The sequence below is a fragment of the Panthera leo genome, chromosome B1 (assembly GCF_018350215.1).
Source record: "Panthera leo isolate Ple1 chromosome B1, P.leo_Ple1_pat1.1, whole genome shotgun sequence".
NCBI classification, from domain to species: Eukaryota; Metazoa; Chordata; class Mammalia; order Carnivora; family Felidae; genus Panthera; species Panthera leo.
The window spans coordinates 75,869,289-75,893,418 of NC_056682.1; the positions used below are offsets into that span (position 1 = coordinate 75,869,289).

A 24,130-nucleotide genomic window follows, 5' to 3' on the forward strand; every position below is an offset into this window, starting at 1 on the left:
TGTGTTCCAAGGCCAGAATCTGAGTGTCCAGTTCTTCAAAGGGCTCACGTGTACACAGAATATAAAATAAATACCTAAGCATGGATTTGAGAAGGCAATTTAGTTTTCTATTCACCTGGAGAGGAAGCTTCCTTACCAAAATTTTATTTTAAGTAATATGAGAACAAAATTTCAAAAGTCACCCCTCAGGCAACTCTTGTTTCTTCTAATATGTACCTCTCTATTTTGAAATAATTTGTTTGTACATTTGCTTTTTGACTTGTAGACATTATCTATTGGCTTCCTATTATGATAGAATGAACTTCGTAGAGAAAGTGTTCTGAGCCAAACTTGAGATATTATGATGCAGAACTGTCCAGTGATGCATTACTCTAAACCACCCTTTCATTTCTAGTCTTCAAAGGCCTACGTTAAAAGCAATACAACCTAGAGTGTCTCTGTTTAGAGACAATAAGGAAGCTAGCTGGGCAGCTGGGCCTAAAGTATTAGACCACTCTAAACCTCTCTCTGAATCTAGTTCAGGAATGCTCGGTTTCTTTCGCCCTTTTCACCCACCCCACACGGTTTAGTCCTGTTCCTAAAGCTATAGGACAAATGAAAAAGGAGACCCCAAACAGTTTCAGGACAAGCGTGGGCATAATTCTTATGAGTTCTATGGAAAGGGATTAACTGGAGCTAAAAGAAACCAGCTTTTAATTATCTGAAAAGTTATCTAAAGCCGACAAGATGCAGCATTAAAATTTATGGACTGAATCTCCTGCATTACATCTGTCCAAAGGAGACCACTAATGTTCTCCAAATGCAGACTTCGGCTGGGGTACGCTAGGTTTGAGGCAGGGACAACATCGGGTCCAGTGCCACATTTACAAGTAAACTTGCGGTCAGGCAGGTGACCCTGTCAAACAGACATGGTACATTAAGGAAAGGAAATCTTTTCTCTCATTAATCAACAGGATAAAGGTGATTAAGCAGGAATTATTTTTCAATGACCTACATAATTTCATCAGGCTGCTATGGCTATTAGCAGACAGCAGATGACTTCCTAACAAGATGAATTTGATAGCACAGCCCTTCCCGAGAAGGCTGGGTGTGGGCCCAATCGGTTGACACTGCCTACTACTACTCCTCAGCTTGGGGATCATTCCTCCAATGGGGATATCTCCCCGTCACTGGATGGCTGAGGCTGCAGCACTTGCTGAACGGTGGAAGCCGGGTCTGTTAAGGGATGGATCCAGGTAGGTGAGACAGAGGTCACGTGATTCCCAAAGTTCCAAACAAACAAGACTACAGCTGCTACCAACACCTCACCCTGGCCAGGCTTGAAATAGAACAGCAGCTAGTTCATTCCCTAGCAGAAACGGGGTTAACAAGGAAGCATTGTTGGAGTCGGGGCGGGAGACAGACGGACAGGCATGCAGGCACGACATCAATAACAACCACCATGATTTGAACGCAGTTTCATTAGAGACCTTACGAAACTGAGCAAGAGCCACCCAACAAGTCCGCCCTTCCACCGGGAGAGTGCTACAAACCTCAGAGGGACGCCACCTCGGTCTCCCGTGAAAGCGAGGTGGCTTGGGGAGAAAAACTGAGCCCCAGATCTCTTCGCCTCTCCTCCTCCCGTAGGACCCCCGCTCTCTGGCCCCAGGGACCAAGGAAAGAGGTGGAGAGCCCTGATGACATCTTTCTCCGTCAAAATAAGCCGGCTCTCTCTCTCTCCCGGGGTCAGTCACCGAGTAACGCCGGGTCCCGCGGCTCTCGCAGCCACCTCGTCCCCGCAGTGCTGCGGCCCGATGCAGCGATCTAGTTTGGGGTATTCCCAGTGCAACCCCCATCCCAATACCTGCTCCTCCAGCCCAGTCGGCGGAATGCAGAGAAAGGACGCGTCTGCTCTCCCCACTCTCTTAACCCCCTAAAATAAAAGAAGTCCTCAAGCGGCAAAGCTCCAAGCAGGGTGCCACGTACCTGCCCGCGGACTCGGCTCCTCCTTCCACACAGTGCGGGACGCTCCGGACAAGTGTCCCCAAACTGTCGGGAAAGTTTGTGCCGCCGTCCAGGGTACACCGGACCCCGAGCCGCCACCCGCGCCGGACTCCAGGAGGGGCGGAGAGCCGGCTCCTCCCCGCCCGGCTCCAACTCAACAGCCCGGCCCTAGGAAGAAAGTAGGAGAAGGGAGAAGGTTTGAGCGCAACTTTCCGACCATGCGTCAGCGGGCGGCTGAGCCGCGCGGATCCGGGGCTCTGCACCACTCCCCCCTCCCAACTCTGTGCTCCTGGGAGCGCGAGCGGGGCGGGGCGAGCCGGGGCAAGGCGGGGCCCAACCTGCCCGGCAGCCCTGGGGAGCACGGAGCCCGGCCCCGCCCCGGCCGCCGCCAGCCCCGCCCCCACCCCTGCCCTTGGGACGCTCGGCCGCCAGGTGCGCCAGGGCTTGGGCTCCGCGGCGCCGCAGCCTTGCGCGGGTTTCCAGGGTGAAGGGGGAGGAGCCTCGGAGGGAAACTTTCCACCGAAACTTAACCCGGGCGACGTGGAGTACACCCCACCCCGCCTTTAGGGGCTCGTCTTTTGTCAGCACTGCATCCCTTCACACACAACCGCTCTCACACCTCCCCACCAACGAAAAAATAAATCAATATTTATGAACCGGCCACAAGGCTGGTTTCTTGGGTCCTGCGGGGTGGAGGAAGTCAGACAACTCCGCATGTCACGGACGTTTTAGATTTCTTGCTCCCCAAAGGTTTGACGGCAGCCAGCGGTGCCCTCTCCCCACTCCAATTTCTTTCACTGAAGCCTTTCTTTCTATCCCTGAGGTTTGAACTTTAAAACACTAACAAGGTCCCAAGAGAGCTGAGTCGATGACGGAAGCGTTCTCCTGTTATTTTACTGGCATATTCTACTGAAGTGAGCAGGGGGAGTTTTACTCTTGGCGGACTTAAGGAGTCAGGGTTTTGGGGAACGGAGGGCAGTGAGCAGGTGTTGCTTTTTGTTTTTAAGGTGAGTCAGCATTGTTGCAATTGTTCGCGAGTATATGTGTGCGTGGCACATGTTCCCTAGCAATCCTCCCCCAACCCCCAGATGAGGGCTTTTTAATGTGGACAGTTCTACAGCAAAAAGGAACCATCCCCATCTCAGAACTCCCCAGAAAATGGCACAGCAGGTTCAGAATCCATTACCCCAGCACCCGGGGCGAGGAGTTGGTGGTGGTCTTTGGCCCGGCGCGGGTCTCCTTTCCAGAGCCCAGACCTCCACGGTGTAGGGCCTAGCCTCTCCTTTGCCCTTAGACACTTGGGGCTGTGCCCATTGCCAAAGTAGGCGGCGCTGACTTCCCTCCCCCATTGCTGCATCTCCCACGCCCCCTGGGTGCTTGGGCAGCAGAGTCAATGCTCTGCTTTCTGGACTTTAAAGCCAGGAGGAGGAATCAAATTCTTAGGTAGAGGCCTTCTTGGCATTTTCAGAGCCCTGTGGTTGGCATGGCTGAAACTTGAGGTAAGCCAAAACCTGAGCAGGTCGGGCCACACCACAACTTACAAAGGTGGATGTGGAGGATTTTCCACCTCAGCAGCGTCCTGCTGGCACCTCACCAAATTCTCCTTTGGAGGAGTATCCTCCTCCCTCCATTCTCAGTGAATGGCGTCAGGGGAAAACCAAAATCAGGTATATCTAGTTTCAAGTTCTCTCTTGCAACCATGGTAATGGGATGATAGGAACTACACACTTCCTTCTAAGGCTGTCTACGACCACTGCTGTGGCTCATGGAAAGCAGCACCAACACAGGTTGCACTTGCTGGGAGTCCTTTCAGGATTCACTAGCCTTTCACCTGTAACAAGTGTAGACAAGGGTCTCAAGTAAAATCTGGGGAAGGACAAGGGAGAAAAAAGGGGAAAGTTCTACCCAGCAGGTCACCTTGGCCTGCTCTAATAATTGGAATGTGGGGAAATCATTAGTGCTTTTTGCATGCTAGGCATTCTTCTAGGTGTTGGAGACAAAGGGGATAACAAAAAAACTTAAAAATTCTAGCCCTAATGGAGCTTACCTTCCAAATGAGAGAGAGACAGATGATAAATGTGTGGACTGCCATATGATTAGAAATGCTACGGAGAAAAATTAAGCAGGGAGGGGACATGAGGAGGAACAGGTTTTTTTTTTTTTTTTTTTTTTCAAAATTTTGTTTAAATTCTAGTTAACATATAGGGTAATACCGGTTGCAGGAGTAGAATTTAATGATTCATCACTTACATATAACACCCAGTGCTCAACACAAGTGCCTTCCTTAATATCTATCACCCATTCAGCCCATCCCCCCCTGCCCACTTCCCCTCAGCACCCTAGGTTTATTCTCTATAGTTAAGAGCCTCTTATGGTTCTCCTCCCTCTTTTTTTCCCCTTCACCTATATTCATCTGTCTTGTTTCATATGGTATTTGTCTTTCTCGAACTAATTTATTTTAATTAGCATAATACACTCTAGCTCCAACCACATTGTTGCAAATGGCAAGGTTTCATTCTTTTTTGATGGCTGAGTAATATTTGTGTGTGTGTGTGTGTGTGTGTGTGTGTGTGTGTGTGTGTGTGTACACATGTATACACATCTTTATCCATTCATCAGTTGGACATTTGGGCTTTTTCCATAATTTGGCTATTGTTGATAATGCTATGAACATCAGGATGTATGTGCCCCCTTCGAATCTATATTTTTATATCCTTTGGGTAATGCTTGGTAGTGATTGCTGGATCATAGGGTCTATTTTTAACTCTTTGAGGGACCTCCATACTGTTTGCCAGTGTGGCTGCACCAGTTTGCATTCCCACCAACAGTGCAAGACGGTTCCTCTTCTCATCCTCGCCAAAACCTGTTTCTTGTGCTATTAATTTTAGCCATTCTGACAGGTGTGAGGTGGTATCTCATCATGGTTTTGATTTGTATTTCCCTTATTATGAGTGATGGTGAGCATCTTTTCACGTGTCCGTTGGCCATGGTGCTCTTTTAAATAAGAGCATCTAGCAACACCTCTGTAGGAAGTAATATTTGAGCAAAGGCCTAAAGGAGCAAGATATCTGGACAGACAACTTTCAAGGCAGAAAGCACAGCAAGTACAAAAGCCCTGAGGCAGAATTATGCCTGAGTGCACTAGGAAGAGCCAAGAGGCCAGAATGGCAGATCGAAGAAGGTAAAGACAGGGAAGAGGTTGGGGTGAGACAGTTCAGGTGAGGCTTTTACTCTGAGTTGGGAGCCATTGGAGAGTTTAGGGTGGAAAAGTGACATCTTCTGTCACATTTTAATAGGATAACTTTGCTAGATTGAGTATAGACAGTAGTGGGTAGCAGAAACCAATTAAAAGGCTACTGAAATAATCTAAGAGCAAGAGGGTAGTGACTTGGACCAGGGAGATATGGGTGGAGGTGATGAACTGACAGGAATCCCTCACAGATTGAGTGTGAAATATGATGGAAAGAAAGCAAAGAAGACTGAGGTGTTTGTCCTGAGCAGCTGAAAGGATGCAACTGCCAGGGCAAAGAAGACGACTTCAAAAGGAGCAGGTTGGGATAAAAATCAAAAAGGCCAAAGGGATGACAGGAAAAAAAAGGACACATAATTTGAACAATCGTCAATTTCCTCAGTTTATAAAATGAAAAAAATACCTACTTCATTAGGGTTGTTTTAAGGATAACATGAATTAATCCAGTGAAGTGGCTAGCACAGTACCTAATAAATGGCAAGCAGTTAAGTTTCCTGTGTACAATATGAATTTCATACATATCCACTCTGCCCTCTGGGGATGAAACAGAGTCATTGTTTCAGAGGAAATAAGTCTTACTAAAAGGAGAGGGAAAAGAAAACAAAGAAAGAACATGAAATAAAAATACAAAAACAATGGAATATTACTCAGCCATAAAAAAGAATGAAATCTTGCCCTTTGTGACAAGGATGAACCTTGAGAGTGTTGTGCTATGTGAGATAAGTCAAACAGAGAAAGACAAATACTATATGATTTCACTTATATGTGGAATTTTAAAAATCAAATCAGACTCATAGATGCAGAGAACCGACTACTGATTGCCAGAGTGGGGGACAACGTGGGTGAAAGGGATCAAGAAATACAAACATCCAGTTATAAAATAAATAAGTCATGGGAGAGTATTGAACAGCAGGGGAAATACAGTCAATATTATTGTATTAACTTTTTACAGTGACAACTGGTAACTAGACCTATTAGGATGATCATGTATATAAACAATGTATATAAACATAAAATTGCTATGTTGTATACCTGAAATAGGATATTGTATTTCAATTATACTAAAATTTAGAAAGATGGAAAGTCATAGTCAATGCAGGAAAAAAACAGAAGAAATGAAGTCCAAGAAAAGTGTCTAATAAAATCCATGTTATAGTAGTTTCTCTGGAGTTCTAGTCCCTCAAGGAGACAAACTAAAGTATCAGAGTTTGATAGTTTGGGAAAGGAATTTGAAACATGAAAAGTTTGTAATAAAGCAAAAAAAAAATAAAATATATATAATAAGCAAAGAATTTTGGGTACTACTCCTTATAAAAAATTATTTCAAATAAGATGTAAGAATAGAAAAATATTCAAAAGAGAATTCTAAAAAGTAAAATTAAAAAAAACACAAATGACCACTGTATTTTAACAGTCCAGTCATATCAATTAAAGCTAGGATGAGAAACAATTATTTTTTATTTATAAATTTGGCAAGACTAGAAAAATTATAAAAAGTAATATTGTTGCATGTTGGATAATTTCATATCATGCTAAAGGAAGCTATAGTAATTTTTAGAAATGTGTATCTAAATATTGAAAATGTTTATACTTTTCAAACTAGAAATTTTACTTCCAGGAATTTATTCTAATATTCAAATATTTGCTAAAACTTTACATATAATGTGGCACCTGGGTGACTCAGTCAGTTAAGCATCTGACTTCTGCCCAGGTCATGATCTCACAATTCATGAGTTCAAGCCCTGCATTGGGCTCTGTGCTGACTGACAGTTCAAAGCCTGGAACCTGCTTCAGATTCTGTCGCTCTCTGCCCCCCCCCCCCCCAATTAAACATTAAAAAAAAAAACCTGTACATATAACAATGTCCATCACCGGGTCATTTAAGTATAGTGAAAAGAAATATCCTAAGTATCCAACAAGACAGAATTATGGTAAGCACTAGGTTATGGTAAAGCCATTTATGTTATTATAGGCAGATTTTTTTAAATATGGATGAATATCTATTAAATGAAAACATGTTCACAATATATTATAGTAACAGAATAAGCCATGGGGCACCTGGGTGGCTCAGTCAATTGAGCATCCAACTCTTGATTTCGGCACCACATTGAGTGTGGAGCCTGCTTGGGACTGTCTCTCTCCCTCTCTCTGTGCCTCTCTCTCTCAAAATAAATAAACATTAAAATAAAATAAGCCTACCACAAAACAGAATGTAAAATAGTATTTTCCTGGGGTGCCTTGGTGGCTCCATCAGTTGAGCGACGCACTTTGGTTCAGGTCATAATCTCGTGGTTCGTGAGTTCGAGCCCTACATCAGGCTCTGTGCTGACAACTAGGAGCCTGGAGTCTACTTTGGATTCTGTGTCTCCCTGTCTCTCTGCCCATCCCCTGCTTAAGCTCTTTCTCTCTCAAAAATAAACATTAAAAAAAATTTTTAAGGAGGATTCTCCTTAAAAATTGTCATCCCTATATTAGGATGACTATTTATTTTCTTTGTTCCTTTCTCTATTTCCACGTTTTCTGCCATAAGCAAGTGTCATGCTCTCTTGGGAGTGGAGCTGCTGAATATATAATGAGATTTAGTGAATATTGCCAAAAGTTTTCCAACATGGTTATACCAATTTATACTCCCACTGGCACTATATAAAAGAGTTCTAGTTTGAAACAATGCATTTTTAACATAATGTATCCAATAAACAGCCATTGATTTGAACTCTACTACTTTAGAAGTTAAAATGATTTCATGGAAGATAGAAGTACATTGTTGTGAATGCACAGATTAGTAATATAATGCCAACCCTTTCTAAGTTGTATTTTTCATTATCTCATTTATCCTTACCCTTTTTAGCTGTGTTATATACATTAGTCAAAGTATTCAGATTAGATTTCTTTAATGCAGCAGCTGCACAAGACTCCCTTTTCTTACCTCCTTTATCCCTGCTTTAAAATGTAATTGTATTTCAAATTGCCTTACACATTTCCCTCAAAATATTTAAAACATCAAAATCCATGATTATGTGAAAAAAGGAGAGCAGTATCTCATTAGTACTTGCAAACACTCTTCTTTCACAGAGCTCATGGGACTATAGTCTCTATCTTAACATCTCTGTGAGAAAGCGAACAAAGGCTATCAGCTCTGTTTAACAAAAACAGAAGTTCAGGTACAGCAAAGGGAAGAGGGCAGTTTGAGATGAGGATGTCAAAAAGATCCCTTCATTGACCCAGATACCTTGGAATCTAATCTAAAAAGACACAAAGACATTATCATTTATAGTCAGATTAAATCTAAATATAAATTGTCTCCTAAAGTTGCTTCTCTTAAGAAGAGCTTAGAAATGAACAATGTGTATCTTGTTAGAATATTAATCATTCTGTCAAGAAATTCTAACAAATACATTAATAATAAAATAAAATTGCTTTTCAATGGTCTCATCTCCTGTGGAGATTATCAAGTGGTCAAGGTCTACCTACTCCACTGATGAAATATGTCTTATTTATTATAAAAACTCTTTTCAAATCCACCTGTCTTCTCCTTTAAAGAAAGTAAGGGTAGGGGCGCCTGGGTAGTACAGTTGGTTAAGGGTCTGACTCTTGACCTCAGTTCAGGTCATGATCTCACAGTTCGTGAGTTCAAACCCCACATCGGGGTCTGTGCTGATGGTGCAGAGACTGCTTGGGGTTCTGTCTCTCCTTCTCTCTGTCCCCTCTCCCTCTTAATCTCTCCCTGCCTTCTCTCAAAATAGACTTTAAAAAAATGAAAATAAAATGAATCACCGTAGCATGTTAACAGCCTAAGCTCTGGAGCAGATGCAGCCGACAGGAGTGTGTTCAAATCCCAGCTCTACTGCTTTCCAGCTGTGTGACCTGGATCAAGTAACTAAGTAACTTCATTTCTTCTTGTGCCTCAGTTTTTGCTCTAATAAGAGGTCATCGTAGTAACTAAATCACTAGTTTGTGATGAGGATTATGTAGCTCCCTGAGCACAGTGTAGAGCACATGATAAGCACTCAGTAGATTTAGTTTTCAAGGCAATTTTTAGGAATTTGTAATGAGGAAGTAATTCTAAAAGTGGATATTTAAGTACAAGTATTATCATACCAGCATGAATTTATAATATCAAAATTTTGGAAGTAATTTAATTATCAAATAGGAATGAACTAAAGTAAATTATGTTCTATCCAAACATAGTCAGTCTACCACATAGTATGATCTCCATTTTATTTAAAAAAAAAAAAAAGCTATAAAATAAAACCCCTGTGTACATTCAGAACTACAACGTACGGTTGTGCAAGTTGTTCACTGCACAGGATGCCTGCCCTTGGAGCAAGTAAGATCTGAAATCTAGCTGTGCTCCGCTTATCAAGCTGTACACCCTGGTTCAAGATTGCATTCACCTAGAGAACAGGATGCCTTTTTCTGAATTGCCCAAAGGGTTAGTATGGGCTAGCATCACCTATGTGTAAATCTGGAAAAAAACAAAAAAGATTGAAAAAACACAAACCAAAGTATTAACTCTGATTATCTTGAAGAACCAGGATTCTAAGAGATATTTGCTTCATTCTAATTTTTTATATTTTCCCAGCTTTCTACAATGAATATGTTACTTTATGGTAAGAGAATAAATTTTACTTTTTAAAAAAGGTTGTGTCAAAAATGCAAATCAAAACTACAAGATAAAGCCTCACACATATTAGAATGGCCACTATCAAAAAAAAAAAAACCCCACAGAAAATAAATGCTGGTGAATATGTGGAGAAAAGGGAACCCTTGTGCACTATTGATAGGAATGTAAATTGGTGCAGCCACTATGGAACAGACTAGGACAGTTCTTCAAAAAGTTAAAAATATACTTACCACATGACCCAGCAATCCCCCCCTCACATAAAACCAACAGAATTGAAAGCAGGATCTTGGAGAAATAGTTGCACACCCATGTTCATAGCAACATTATTCACAATAGCAAAGAGGAAAAGGTGGGAAACTCTGGCATTGTCCTTGACTATCCAGCTCATCCAAAGTCATGCCCACTTCCTGGAGACAGTGACTGGTCTATGCAAGAAACAAAGTTTGGGTCTAGTCTTTGCAAATCAGAAAGGCAGTCCCAGCTCTGGAATTCTCCATAGGATCAGGCTGAGACTACCACAGTTCAACTGCTCACTTAGCAGGATCCTGCTCCCTTTACTCCCCTACAGGTGTTGAGCCTGAGATCATAGTCCAATAATCTCCCTAAATGCAAATCTCTATTTTAGGGTCTGTTTCCTGGAGGACCCAACCAGGAACAATTGTTAAAGAAATCTTTTCCTTTCCTGATAGTCTCCTATATTTTCTTCTTCACTTTTATACTTGATCTTTTATAATTCATTTGGAGTTTACTTTTAGATAAAATCAGGATCTGATTATATTTTTCTTCTTACAGTGAGCTAATTTTCTCAGTACCATTTACTAAATAATCCAATATTTCTTTGATTTTATTTCTCTATGGCAAATTGCCTATATACACAGGTGTGTTTCTTGACTTTCTACCCTGACCTCTTGGCTTAAAGATTTGATCCTGGAACACTGTTTCGAAAGCTCTGGCTTATTTTTCAAAATTGTCTTTAGATATTCACCAAATACATTTTAGAATCACTTTATTGACATGCCTCCAAAAATCCTTCTGGGATTCTTTTTAATTACACTGAATTTATATTTTTGAGTATATTTTGAGTAATTTAATCTTCAAAATGTTAACCCATCCCATCTCTTAGCAGGATATTTTGCTTCATTTATTCAAGTATTTTTAAAATATCCCTTAATAGGGGTGCCTGGGTGGCTCAGTCAGTTAAGCGTCCGACTTCAGCTCAGGTCACGATCTCACGGTCCGTGAGTTCGAGCCCCGCGTCGGGCTCTGGGGCTGATGGCTCAGGACCTGGAGCCTGCTTTGGATTCTGTGTCTCCCTCTCTCTCTCTGCCCCTCCCCCATTCATGCTCTGTCTCTCTCTGTCTCAAAAATAAATAAATGTTACAAAAAAAAATTTTTTTTTAATAAAATATCCCTTAATAAAGTTATATAATTTTTTCCACAATTATTGTCTGTACTCCTTAATAGCTCAATTTCTGTATATCATATGGTTTTGTTGCAATTAAAACGTTTTCTATTACTATTTCTAGTAATTTCATTGCTGGTATGAAGGTATGAAATTTATTTCTATATATTGATCACACATCTGGCTCTCTTGCTGGACTCTCTTTGGTTCTCAAGTTTGGTTGAATCTGAAGAGGATTTATATAAATTACCAACATCTGAAAGTGACATGTTGTAATGCATTCACCAATTCTTTCCAGTCATCCAGCATTAGAAGAGGTTTCTCTCCTTTTAAGTCTCCAACTCCCATAAGAAAGAGCAGAAACTTGCTTCTTCTAGACTCTTGTACAGATAGAACATGGATTTTGAAAGGGACACTAATGAGCTAAAGGAGAAACCACCACAACGCATCATTCTGCAAGATATAGAAAACAGAGACCGGCTTGGGGAGAGATTCTCTCACTAGTACCCAGTGCTCACAGTGGTAGCATTGGCAATGCTCTCTGCAGTGTCGACACAGAGTGGGAACAGCGCTGTCTCCCCTACAGCAGACCTGCAGGGTGATTGGTGTACATGCAGTTCCCAGTTATATGGCTTCTAAATCTGTATCTGTTGCCAATGTTACAGACTCAGTAAGCTGCCTAGTATTGTTTAATAAGTTATTTAATAAGCTCGATGTGGTTTTTATAGATTTTAGCAAAACTAACAGTTATATTTCACATTTATTGTTATCTTTTTGCAATGGCCAAGACATCAACTCTAACTTGAAAGGCAGTCGTCACGGTAGAGATCATGATGTTGTTCTCAAACCTAAACAGAATACAAAGCAGTTGCTATTAATTGTCTACCCGATTTCAAGCCTTCAAGTTTTTTCCTTTCTACCAATTTTGTTTACAGAGGCAAAACTGCAGCTGCCCTTGCAACTAAAAGGTGGTCGTGTATCACAGTCAAGCCAATGGAATGTGATACAAGGTCCCTGTGTGAGCTTTAAGAAAGCCTGGCAGGCTAGGTTCCACATCTCTTTGCCCTCTCTCTACCTGCTTCCTCCTGCCTGGATCATGATTACCTAGAAAAGCAAAAGCCACCTTGAGAGGATGAGGGGGGAAAAGCTGGATATGTGAGATGATGATCACGAAGTAAGAAAGCTAGAAGAGGCCTAGAACACTGAAACTTTGTCAAAACGTACACCAGAGCTATACTGTCCACCTCTGGACTTCCTGCTATGAGGAAAAAACCAATCCCTTGTGCATTTACCACTATTTTGGTTTCTTTTACATACAGGAAACACACTCCTAAGTAATACAGCACCTAAAATTTTTCTAAGTATGATGTTTATTATGAATTTTTGGTTGATGTCCATCATTAGGTCAAAAATTTTTCCTTAGATTCTAGATTATAGATATCTAATTTCTGGCATCTCCAGAATTGTTGTGCAGGAGAAGGAGCCAGCAGTCATGCTCAATTCACTATCTTAGCTAGAACCAGAAGTCTTTGACTTAATGCATGAAACATTCTTGCAAATATATTTGTGTAAGTACATATACATGCCTTAAGGATAAGGAATACACCAGGTGTGTGTGTGTGTGTGTGTGTGTGTGTGTGTACATAAGCATTTATTTCCTTCCTTCCCTTAAATACTGTACACACAAAAAGAACCTACCAAATTCCAAACCTTCTATGATTAGAGTTATAGGAATTTTTTTTTTAAAGGGAAGTAAATTTAGCTGGAGCTACCTAGAAATGTCTAATAGTTGGGGCACCCAGGTGGCTCAGTCACTTAAGCGTCTGACTTCAGCTCAGGTCATGATCTTGCAGTCCGTGGATGTGAGTCCCACATTGGACTCTGTGCTGACAGCTCAGAGCCTGGAGCCTGGCTTCGGATTCTGTGTCTCCCTCTCTTTCTCTGTCCCCCTCCCCCACTCAACACTCTGTCTCTCAAAAATGAATAAATGTTAAAAAATAAATAAATAAGAAAGGTCTAATAGAATGGTACTTGAAAGTTCTACATCAAGATGGTAATGTAGGAAATTCCTGACCTCCCCTCTTTCCATGAATAAACTGAATCAACAGCTACACATGAAACAACTTCCTCTGAAAAAACAAAAAACACAAACTAGCTAAGCAAATCCTATGTATCAGACAAAGGATGGGGGAAAAAAACACATTAAAGCAGGTAGGAGTAGCTGAGACCATCTCAGACACACTGACACAAAATCAGGAGGGCAATCGAAACCTGGAGCTTCTACCTGAGGAGCTAAGGATTTTAAGCCTGCATTGGTCACATCAGTGTTCAACACCTGCACCTGAAAGAGAAGCCCGCAACATGCGAGCTTTGAAAACCAATAGGGCGCATGTCTACAAGACCAACAAGGCTATAGAGAACTGAGAAACACCTCTTAAAGAGCTCACACTCTCAAACTTACCCATCACAGGGACCAGTGCAGAGGCAGCCAATTTAGAGGAGCCCAAACTTTATGTAAACAATGCTTATTTAATTATCTTAAACACCTGTCTGGAGGGCAGGCATCTAACTTAACACACATCAAGGAACATACTGGGGCACTCTCTGGGAACAGAGGCTGGCATGCCCTATCTGCACTCTCCTTCTGCCTCACTCCAGCTCACCATTATCTCCTGGAAAGGAATAATTACCCTCCTCTGGTCTCCAATTTTTGTAGCTGTCACCAATGGACACCTAGATCACCTGGTGCTAGTAGCCAGTGGGACTTAATGCTTGCAGTTCCATAGGACTGTGTATGTTTGCATACTTTAAAAAATATATTTTTTTTGAGAGAGAGATCATGAGTGGAGGACAGGGAGGGAGAGGGAGAATCTTAATCAAGCCTATGCCCAGGACCAAGCCTGTAGCACAGAGCTCAATCCCATGTCCTTGAGATCAAGCATTGGATGCTTAACCGACTGAACCACTCAGGTGCCCTTATGTTTGCATACTTTAAAAGCTGCTGTCTGAGTAAACAAAAAAATAAAAATAAAAATAAAAAATAATAAAAGCTATATCCTGAGGGACTGGCTTCTAATCAACCTGAACAAATGTACTGACTGGGATCCTATTCTTTGGGAAACTGACAAGTTTCGGCATACTCTCAATGACTGGGATCCACTAGCAATAAAATAGGCTGCCTGGGTAATCATGAAGGTTTGAGAGCCTAGAGCTAGGGCAGGGTTGAACAATAAGTTTCATCTCCTAAACAAGGTCACTCCTCCAAGGCTGGGAGAGGTGGCTGTTTTATCAAAGACACAGAAACCAACAGAGTCAAACAAACAAATGAAATGAAGATACAAAGAAATGTGTTCCAAATTGAAGAACGAAATAAAACACCAAAAAAAAAAGTCCTTAAGGAAACAGATAAGTGATTTACTTGATAGAGAATTCAAAATAATGGTCAGGAAAAATCTCATAGAACATAGGTGAAAAGTGGATGAACAGAATGAGAACTTTAACAAAGATGGAAAACATAGAACTACTGGGGTGTGTGGATGACTCAGTTGGTTGAACATCCAGCTCTTGGTTTCAGCTCAGGTCATGATTCCAGGGTCATGAGATCAAGCCCCACATCATGCTCTGCACTGAATGTGGAGCCCGCTTGGGATTCTCTCTCCTCTCTCTCTCTCTCTCTCTCTCTCTCTCTCTCAAATAAGAAGAAAAAAGAAGAAAAGAAAATATAGAACGACCAAAAGGAAGTCACAGAGCTGAAAAATCAATAACTGAACTGGAAAATATAGGGATTCAACAGCAAATTAGATGAAGCAAAAGAAAAGATCAGTGAACTTTAAGAAAAGGCAGTGGAACTCACCCCATTGGAACAGCAAAAAGAAAGTGGAAAAAGAAAAAAAAAAAGTGGAAGCTGCCTTAGGGATTCATGAGACAACATCAAGTGGACCAACATTTGCATTACAGGGGGCTCAGAAGAAGAGGGGCAGAAAACATAGTTGAAAAATAATTGATGAAAACTTCCCTAACCTAGTAAAAGAAACAGACATTACAATCCAGGAATCCCAGACAGTTCCAAAAAAGATGGATCCCAAAATATCTACACCAAAACACATTATAATTAAAATGTCCCAAGATAGAGAGAGGCTGGGAAGATGCGAGAGTAAGAGAACCCTAAGCTCACTACATCCCACAGATACAACTAGGTAACATTCACATCAGTGTAATAACCCAGAGGGGACTGGGTGGCTCAGTCAATTGAGCTTTTGACTCTTGATTTTGGCTCAGGTCATGATGTCATGGTTTGTGGGATTGAGCCCCATGTTGACAGCACAGAGCCTGTTTGGGATTGTCTCTCTGCCCCTCCCCTGCTCATACTCTGTCTCTCTCAAAATAAACAAACATTAAAAAAAAAAATATGAAGACTGGGAAAACAAACTCCACAACTAAAGGTAGAGAATAATCCACACTAAAAGAGAGTAGGAAGGGTGAAGATGCCATTTGGGAGTGAAACAGACATTGTCTGTGGTAGAAAGGGAGCCGGTAGCAGGTGAAGAATGAAAAGGAGACTTTCCCCGGGGGGGAGGGAGGGGGGGGTGGCTACACATGAAAAACAAATCCCTATGACATTTGGCTCTTAAAGCAAGAAGGGAGGAGACACCACAGACCCAGGGCTTGGAGCAGCTCAGAATAATAGCTCTTCAAGTCTGCAATAAAAAGTGGCCTCCAATAAAACTACATTGCAAAAAAATGGGAAAGAAATAGAATAAAAAGAGTAAAAAAGTGGAAGAGGCAGAGCCTAAAGAATTTGTGGTGGAAAAAGTACTGGACTGATGTGTAGCGAAAGGGAAGGTGGAGCATTTACTGAAATGGAAAGAATTTACAGGTACTGGCAATACTTGGGAACCTAAGGGAAATTTAGATTGTCCAGAGTTAATTGAAGCATTTCTTACCTCTCAAAAAGCTGGTAGAGGAAAAGATGGTACAAAAAGAAAATCTTTGACAGTGAATGTGATGAGAGCAAGTCAAAGAAGAAAAGATAGACTACTGATAAACCAAGTTTGCCAGAGGTCTTGATCTTGGACAAATAATTGGTGCCACAGACAGCAGTGGAGAATTAATGTTTCTCATGAAATGAAAAAATTCAGTAAAGGCAGACTTGGTGTTGGCAAAAGAGGCAAATTTGAAGTGTCCTCAAATTGTAACTGCTTTTTATGAAGACAGACTAACTTGGCATTCTTGTCCAGAAGATAAAGCTCATTGTTTGCATTGCTTCATCTAAGATATAATATATAATATATAATATACAATATAGAGGAAATCTAGGTCTTGATTTTTTAATTTACTCATGAGAAAAAATAACATTCTAACGAAAATCAAGTTTGATATGTTTCTTTTGAAGTAGTATTGGGGGGTTGTTGGGGGGGGATGGGTTCTGCAGCTATAGCACTGGTTACTTTGAACAAATAAAGGCTTTCTGTAATTGCTTCCTTTATCAGAAAAGAGCATTTGAGACATGGTATATTATTCTCCCGCATTAGAGAACACCTTCTCTAAGTGTTGGGGGAAATCTTTATAGTCATTAATCACAATGTGTTCAACTCCTATATGCCTATTGACCATTCTGAGTTTTTTGTTTATTTGGGGACTTTTTATGCATATGCTTAAAATACGTATGTAACCACTGGGTGTTGTATGGAAACCAGTTTGACAATAAATTTAATATTAAAAAAATAAAATAAGTAAAAATAAATAAATAAATAAATAAGCAAGGCAGCAAGGCAATCATGAATTTCTAAAACTAGGTCATCAGATATAAGTTCAGTTGATTGTGAGTTTTGAAACTGTTTATCAAAATTAAATAATTTGATTTGATTTGTATTAGAAAAAAAAGTATGTAAATGGTTTTCTTTTCTCCTCCTCCCCCCTTGGTTTGTTTTTTTTTTTTTACATTCATCAAAACATCAACAGCATTTTATAACCATGGATGAGCCTGTGTTGCTGGAATGCCATCATTTTCAGCAACGTAAGAAATAAATCACATAAATAGAAATTTTTCCTGAAGCCTTAAACTTTCAAATTTTATAATTGGAAGATTTAAATATAATGTAAACTTGGGGCACCTGGGTGTCTCAGTTGGCTAAGCATTCAACAACCCTTGATTTCAGCTCAGGCCATGATACCAGGGTCATGGGATCCCCACTGAGTATGAAGCCTGCTTAAGATTCACTCTCGCTCTGATAGAGTCCCAGACAAGAGGCACCTGGGTGGCTCAGTCAGTTAAGTGTCCGACTTTAGGTCAGATCATGATCTCACAGTTCTTGAGTTTGAGCCCCGAATCCAAGCCTAGAGTCTTCTTTGAGTTCTGTGTCTCCCTCTGTCTCTGCCCCTCCCCCTGTCTCTCTCAAAAATAAACATTAAAAAAAAAAATTTTTTTTTTGACAGTTTCCCAGGGGCACCTGACTGGCTCAGTCGGTTGAGCGTCCAACTTCAGCTCAGGTCATGAGCTCACAGTTTGTGGGTTCCAGCCCCACGTCAGGCTCTGGGCTGACAGCTCAGAGCCTGGAGCCTCCTTTGGATTCTGTATCTCCCTCTCTCTCTGGCCCTCCCCTGCTCATGTTCTATCTCTGTCTCTCAAAAATGAATCAATGTTTTTTTAAAAAAAATTTTAAGCGTTTCCCAGACAAACAAAAAATAAAGGAATTCATGACCACTAAACCAGCCCTGCAAGAAATTTTAAGTGGGACTCTAATAGTGGAGTGAAAAAAAAAAAAAAAAAAAAAAGCAGCAAAGGATACAAAGGACCAAAGAGCATCACTAGAAACACCAAATCTACAGATAACACAATGGCAATAAATTTATCTTTCAATAATCACTCTGAATGTAAATGGACTAAATGCTCCAATAAAAAAAAAAAAGATCTTTATTCTGCCTACAAGACACTCGTTTTAGAATTAAGGACACCTGTAAATTGAACATGTGGGGATGGAGAACCATCTATCATGCTAATGGATATAGAAAGAAAACTGGAGTAGCCATACTTCTATCAAACTAGATTTTAAAACAAAGACTGTAATAAGAGATGAAGAAGGACATTATATCATAATTAAGGGATCTATCCATCAAGAAGAGCTAACAATTGTAAATATTTATGCCCCCTACACGGAATGCCCAAATACATAAATTAATCACAAACATTAAGAAACTCTTAGATAATAATACCATAATAGTAGGAGACTTTCATACCCCACTTACAACAGTGGACAGATCATCTAAGCAGAAAACCAACAAGTAAACAATGGTTTTGAATGACACACTGGACCAGATGTACTTAACAGATATATTCAGAACATTTCATCCTAAAGCAGAATACATATTTTTCTCCAGGGCACATGGAACATTCTCCAGAATAGATCACATACTGGGTCACAAAACAGCCCTCAACAGGTACAAAAAGATTGTGAACATACCAGGCATATTTTCAGATAACAATGCTATGAAACCTGAAATCAACTACAAGAAAAAATTTGGAAAGCCCTCAAATACATGGAGGTTAAAGAACATCCTACAGAAGAATGAATGGGTTAACCAGGAAATTGAAGAATAAAAAAATACATGGAAGCAAATGAAAAGGAGAACACGACAGTCCAAACCCTTTGGGATACAGCAAAGGCAGTCCAAGAGGAAAGTACATTGCAATTCAGACCTGTCTCAAAAAGCAAGAAAGGTCCCGGGGAGCCTGAGTGGCTCAGTCATTAAGCATCTGACTCTTGGTTTCGGCTCAGGTCATGATTAATGGTTTGTGAATTCAAGCCCCATATTGGGCTTCATGCTGACAGTATGGAGCCTACTTGGAATTCTTTCTTCCCCTCCCCCATTCATTCTGTCTCTCAAGAATAAACAAACTTAAAAAGAAATTATAAAAAAAAAAAAAGAAGCAAGAAAGTTGCCAAATACACAACCTAACCTTACACGTAAAGGAGCTAGAAAAGGAAGAGCAAATAAAGCCTAAAGCGAGCAGAAGAAGAGAAATAATAGGGGTGCCTGGGTGGCTCAGTAGTTTAAACATCTGACTTCATCTCAGGTCATGATCTCATGGCATGAGAGTTCAAGCCCCACATTGGGCTCTGTGCTGACAGCTCAGAGCCTGGAGCCTGTTTCAGAATCTGTGTCTCTCTCTCTGCCCTTCCCCCACTTGCTCACATGCTCACTCTCTCGCTCTCTCTCTCTCTCTCTCAAAAATAAACATCAAAAAAAATTTTTTAAGGGAAATAAAGATTAGACCAGAAATACACATTACAAAACAAACAAACAACAACAAAAGAGATCAATAAAACTAAGAGCTGGTTCTTTCAAAGAATAAACAAAATTGATAATTCCCTAGCCAGACATATCAAAAAGAAAAGAGAAAGAACCCAAATACCCAAATAGATAAAATCATGAATGTAAGAGGAGAGATCACAACCAACACCACAGAAATACAATTATAAAAGAATACTATGTAACATTATATGTCAACAAACTGGGCGATCTGGAAGAAATGGGCAAATTCCTAGAAACTCACAAACTATCAAAACTGAAACAGGGAGCAATAGAAAATTTTAACAGACCCATAACCAGCAAAGAAATTGAATCAGTAGTCAAAAAATTCCCAACAAACAAGAATCCTGGGCCAGATGGCTTCCCAGGGGAATTCTATCAGACATTTAAAGAGTTACTTCCTATTCTTCTCAAGCTGTTCCAAAAAATAGAAATGGTAGAAAAGCTTCCAAACTCCTTCTATGAAGCCAACATTACCTTGATTCCAAAACCAAAGACCCCTCTAAAAGGGAAAATTACAGGTCAATATCCCTGATGAACCTGGATGCAAAAATTCTCAACAAGATACTAGCAAATCGAATTCAACAGTACATTAAAAGAATTATTCAACATGATCAAGTGGGATTTATTCCTGGGCTGCAGGGCTGGTTCAATATTCACAAATCAATCAATGTGATACACAACATTAACATAAAGGATAAGAACCATATGATCCTGTCAATAGATGCAGAAAAAGCACTTGACAAAATACAGCATCCTTTCTTCATAAAAACCCTCTCAACAAAGTAGAGATAGATGGAATATACCTCAACATCATAAAGGCCATATACGAAAGACCAACAGCTAATATCATCCTCAATGGAGAAAAACTGAGAGTCTTTCCTTTATGGTAGGGAACAAGACAAGGATGCCCACTCTCATCATTACTATTTAACACAGTACCGGAAGTCTTAGCCTCAGCAATCAGAAAACAAAAAGAAATAAAGGGCATAGAAACCAGCAAAGAAGAAGTCAACTTTCACTCTTTTTTTTTTAATTTTTTAATGTTTATTTATTTTTGAGAAAGACACAGAACATGCAAGGGGGAGGGGCAGAGAAAGAGGGAGACACAAAATCTGAAGCAGGCTCCAGGCTCTAAGCTGTCAGCACAGAGCCTGATCCGGGGCTTGAACCCATGAACTGTGAGATAGTGACCCGAGCTGAAGTTGGTTGCTTAACTAACTGAGCCACCCAGGTACCCCAAAGTCAACTTTCACTAATTGCAGATAACATGATACTCTATGCAGAAAATCTGAAAGACTCCACCAAAAAATTGCTAGAACTAATACATGAATTCAGCAAAGTCACAGTATATAAAAAATCAACATGTAAACATCTGTTGCATTTCTATACACAAGTAATGAAGCAGAAGCAAAAAAAAAAAAAAAAAAAAAAAATTCAATCCCATCATCACATTTACAATTGCACCAAAAACTATAAGATACCTGGGAATGAACCTAACTAAAGAGGTAAAAGATCTGTACTCTGAAAACTATAGAAAACTTATGAAAGAAAATGAAGAGGACACATAGAAATGGAAAATCATTCCATGCTCATGGATTGCAACATTATTAAAATATCTATGCTACCCAAAGCCATCTACACATTTAATGAAATTCCTATCAAAATACCACTAGCATCTTCACAGAGTTAGAACAAGCAATCCTAAAATTTGTACAGAACCACAAAAAGCCCCAAATAGCCAAAGCAGTCCTGAAAAAGAAAAACTGGAGCATCATGATTCTGAATTTCAAGCTATATTACAAAGCTGTAATCACCAAGACAGTATAGTACTGGCACAAAAACAGACACATAGATCAATAGAACAGAACAGAAAACCCGGAAACAGACCTACAACTATATGGTCAACTCATCTTCAACAAAGCAGGAATATCCAATGGAAAAAAGATAGTCTCTTCAAAAAATGATGTTGGGGGGCGCCTGGGTGGCTCAGTCGGTTAAGCATCCGACTTCAGCTCAGGTCATGATCTCACGGTCCATGAGTTCGAGCCCCGCGTCGGGCTCTGTGCTGACAGCTCAGAGCCTGGAGCCTGTTTTGGATTCTGTGTCTCCCTCTCTCTGACCCTCCCCCGTTCATGCTCTGTCTCTCTCTGTCTCAAAAATAAATAAACGTCAAAAAATTTTTAAAAAAATGATGTGGGGCGCCTGGGTGGCTCAGTCGGCTAAGCGTCCGACTTCAGCTCAGGTCATGATCTCACAGTTCGTGGGTTCGAGCCCCGCGTCGGGCTCTGTGCTGACAGCTCAGAGCCTGGAGCCTGTTTCAGATTCTGTGTCTCCCTCTCTCTCTGACCCTCCCCCGTTCATGCTCTATCTCTCTCTGTCTCAAAAATAAATAAACGTTAAAAAAAAAATTTTTTTTAATAAAAAAAATAATAAATAAATAAATAAAATTTTTAAAAATGATGTTGGGAAAAGTGGATGGCAAAATGCAGAAGAATGACCTGGACCACTTTCTTATATCATACACAAAAATAAATTCAAAATGGATGAAAGACCTAAATGTAAGACAATCCAAATCCGAGAAAAGAACACAAGCAACAACCTCTTTGACCTTGGCCAGAGCAACCTCTTACTAGACATGTTGCCAAAGGCAAGGGAAACAAATGCAAACATGAACTTGGGACTTCATCAAGAAAAAAAAGCTTCTGCACAATGAAGGAAACAATCAACAAAACTCAAAGCCAGCCTACAGAATGGGAGAAGATATTAGCCAATGACCTATCAGATAAAGCGTCAGTATCCAGAATCTATAAAGACACCCTCTCCAAAAAAAAACCCACCCAGTTAAGAAATGGGCAGAAGATATGAACACTTTTCCAAAGACAACATCCAGACGACTAACAGACACATGAAAAGATGCTCAACACTAGTCATTGTCAGGGAAATAGAAATCAAAATCACGTCACACCTGTCAGAATGACTAATACTAACACAAGGAACAACAGACAGTTGGCAAAGATGCAGAGAAAGGCTACCCTTCCTGCATTATTGGTAGGAATGCAAACTGGTGCAGCCACTCTGTAAAACAGTATGGAGATTTCTCAAAAAACTAAAAATAGAACTACCGTATGACCCAGCAATTGCACTACTAGGTATTTACCCAAAAGATACAAAAATACTGATTCAAAGGGATATCAACAAGCATTATCAACAATAGCCAAACTACGGAGAGAACCCAAATGTCCATCGACTGATGAATGGATAAAGAAAATGTGGTGTATATATATCCAATGGAATATTATTCAGCAATCAAAAAGAATGAAATCTTGCCATTTGCCATGATGTCGATGGAGCTAGAATATATAATACTAAGCTAAATAAGTCAATCAGAGAAAGAAATACACCACATGATTTCACTCCTGTGGAATTTAAGAAACAAAACAGGTGAACATATGGGAAGAGGATGGAGGGAGAGAAGAGGGGAAAACAAACTACAAGAAACTCTTAACAATAGAGAACAAACTAAGGGTTGATGGAGGGAGGGGGGCCAGGGGGATGGGCTAGATGGGTGATGGGTATTAAAGAGGGCACTTGTGATGAGCACTAGGTGTTGTATGTCAGTGATGAATCACTGAATTCTACTCCTGAAACCAATACTGCACTGTATGTTAACTAAAATCTAAATTAAAAAAAGAAAAAGAAAAAGAAAAAGATTCTCCCTCCTTCTCTGCCCCTCCCCCACAAACAAAAAATTGCTTATCATGTAAACAATTTAAGTTGGACAATTTAAAAGCAGCCATATCAGAATCCATATCCATATCAATAGTTCTATAAATGCAAATTTATTTGTAAGATCCCTGAAAGGAAAATTTTGTTGCTACCAACAACTGCCCACCTAAATGAGAAATCTAGATAAATCCTGGTTTAATTAGGTAAGCAAAACTTAGCTAAATGGACATTTAAAGCTTCCTTCTAGTGAACCATTCCTTTTCAAGAAGTTGGAATCCTTGCGCTGTATTCACTAAAAGGTCATTATTCATGGAATGTATAAGACTTCATTCATGGAAACCTAATCATAATCAGATGATTAGAGAAGTTGACAATTTAACACCTGCTGGAATAAATGGGTGGACAAACTTCTATAATCTAAATTCTTGACCTGAATGTTTTTTCTTGATCCCAACTCATTCCTTACATGCATGCTCAATCCTCTCAGTATTTGAATTACTGGTTCAGCAGAAACCAGGAAAAATTATAATTTTGTAGTCAGAATGTTATCCAACTCTATGTTGTTTACTTTATTGTAAATACAGGTAAATAGTTGTCAATAAATTTTATATTCCTTAAAAAATTTATATTTTTAAGGAATATTTAAGGAATATTTTATATTCCTTAAAAAATATAAATAAAAGCGAAAGGGGCCAAATTTCATGAGTTCTTACAACCAGTTAGACTTAAAGCCCAAAATTCTTAAAATCCATTGGTTTGATTCTGGGAGAGCCTGGAGGGCATTAGGAGGCCGAGTTCCCATCCTTAAAGACAGAGCCCAAAAGCTCATGCA

The 24,130-nt window shown here is 40.2% G+C and overlaps 1 protein-coding gene and 1 pseudogene across 2 annotated transcripts in view; one reads left to right on the forward strand and one right to left on the reverse strand.

Moving 5' to 3' along the window:
• The window catches only part of FHIP1A (FHF complex subunit HOOK interacting protein 1A), a 284,848-nt gene that overhangs the window by 241,820 nt on the left and 18,898 nt on the right, over positions 1–24,130 (reverse strand). The window contains exon 3 of one of the 2 annotated variants that reach the window (XM_042935309.1): positions 1,966–2,151. The gene's annotated coding sequence lies outside the window, so the exon portion shown is untranslated. Of the gene's footprint in view, positions 1–1,965; positions 2,250–24,130 lie in introns of those variants that run through there. The other variant, XM_042935310.1, reaches the window with a different exon arrangement.
• Positions 15,975–16,531, forward strand: LOC122218409 (annotated as a pseudogene).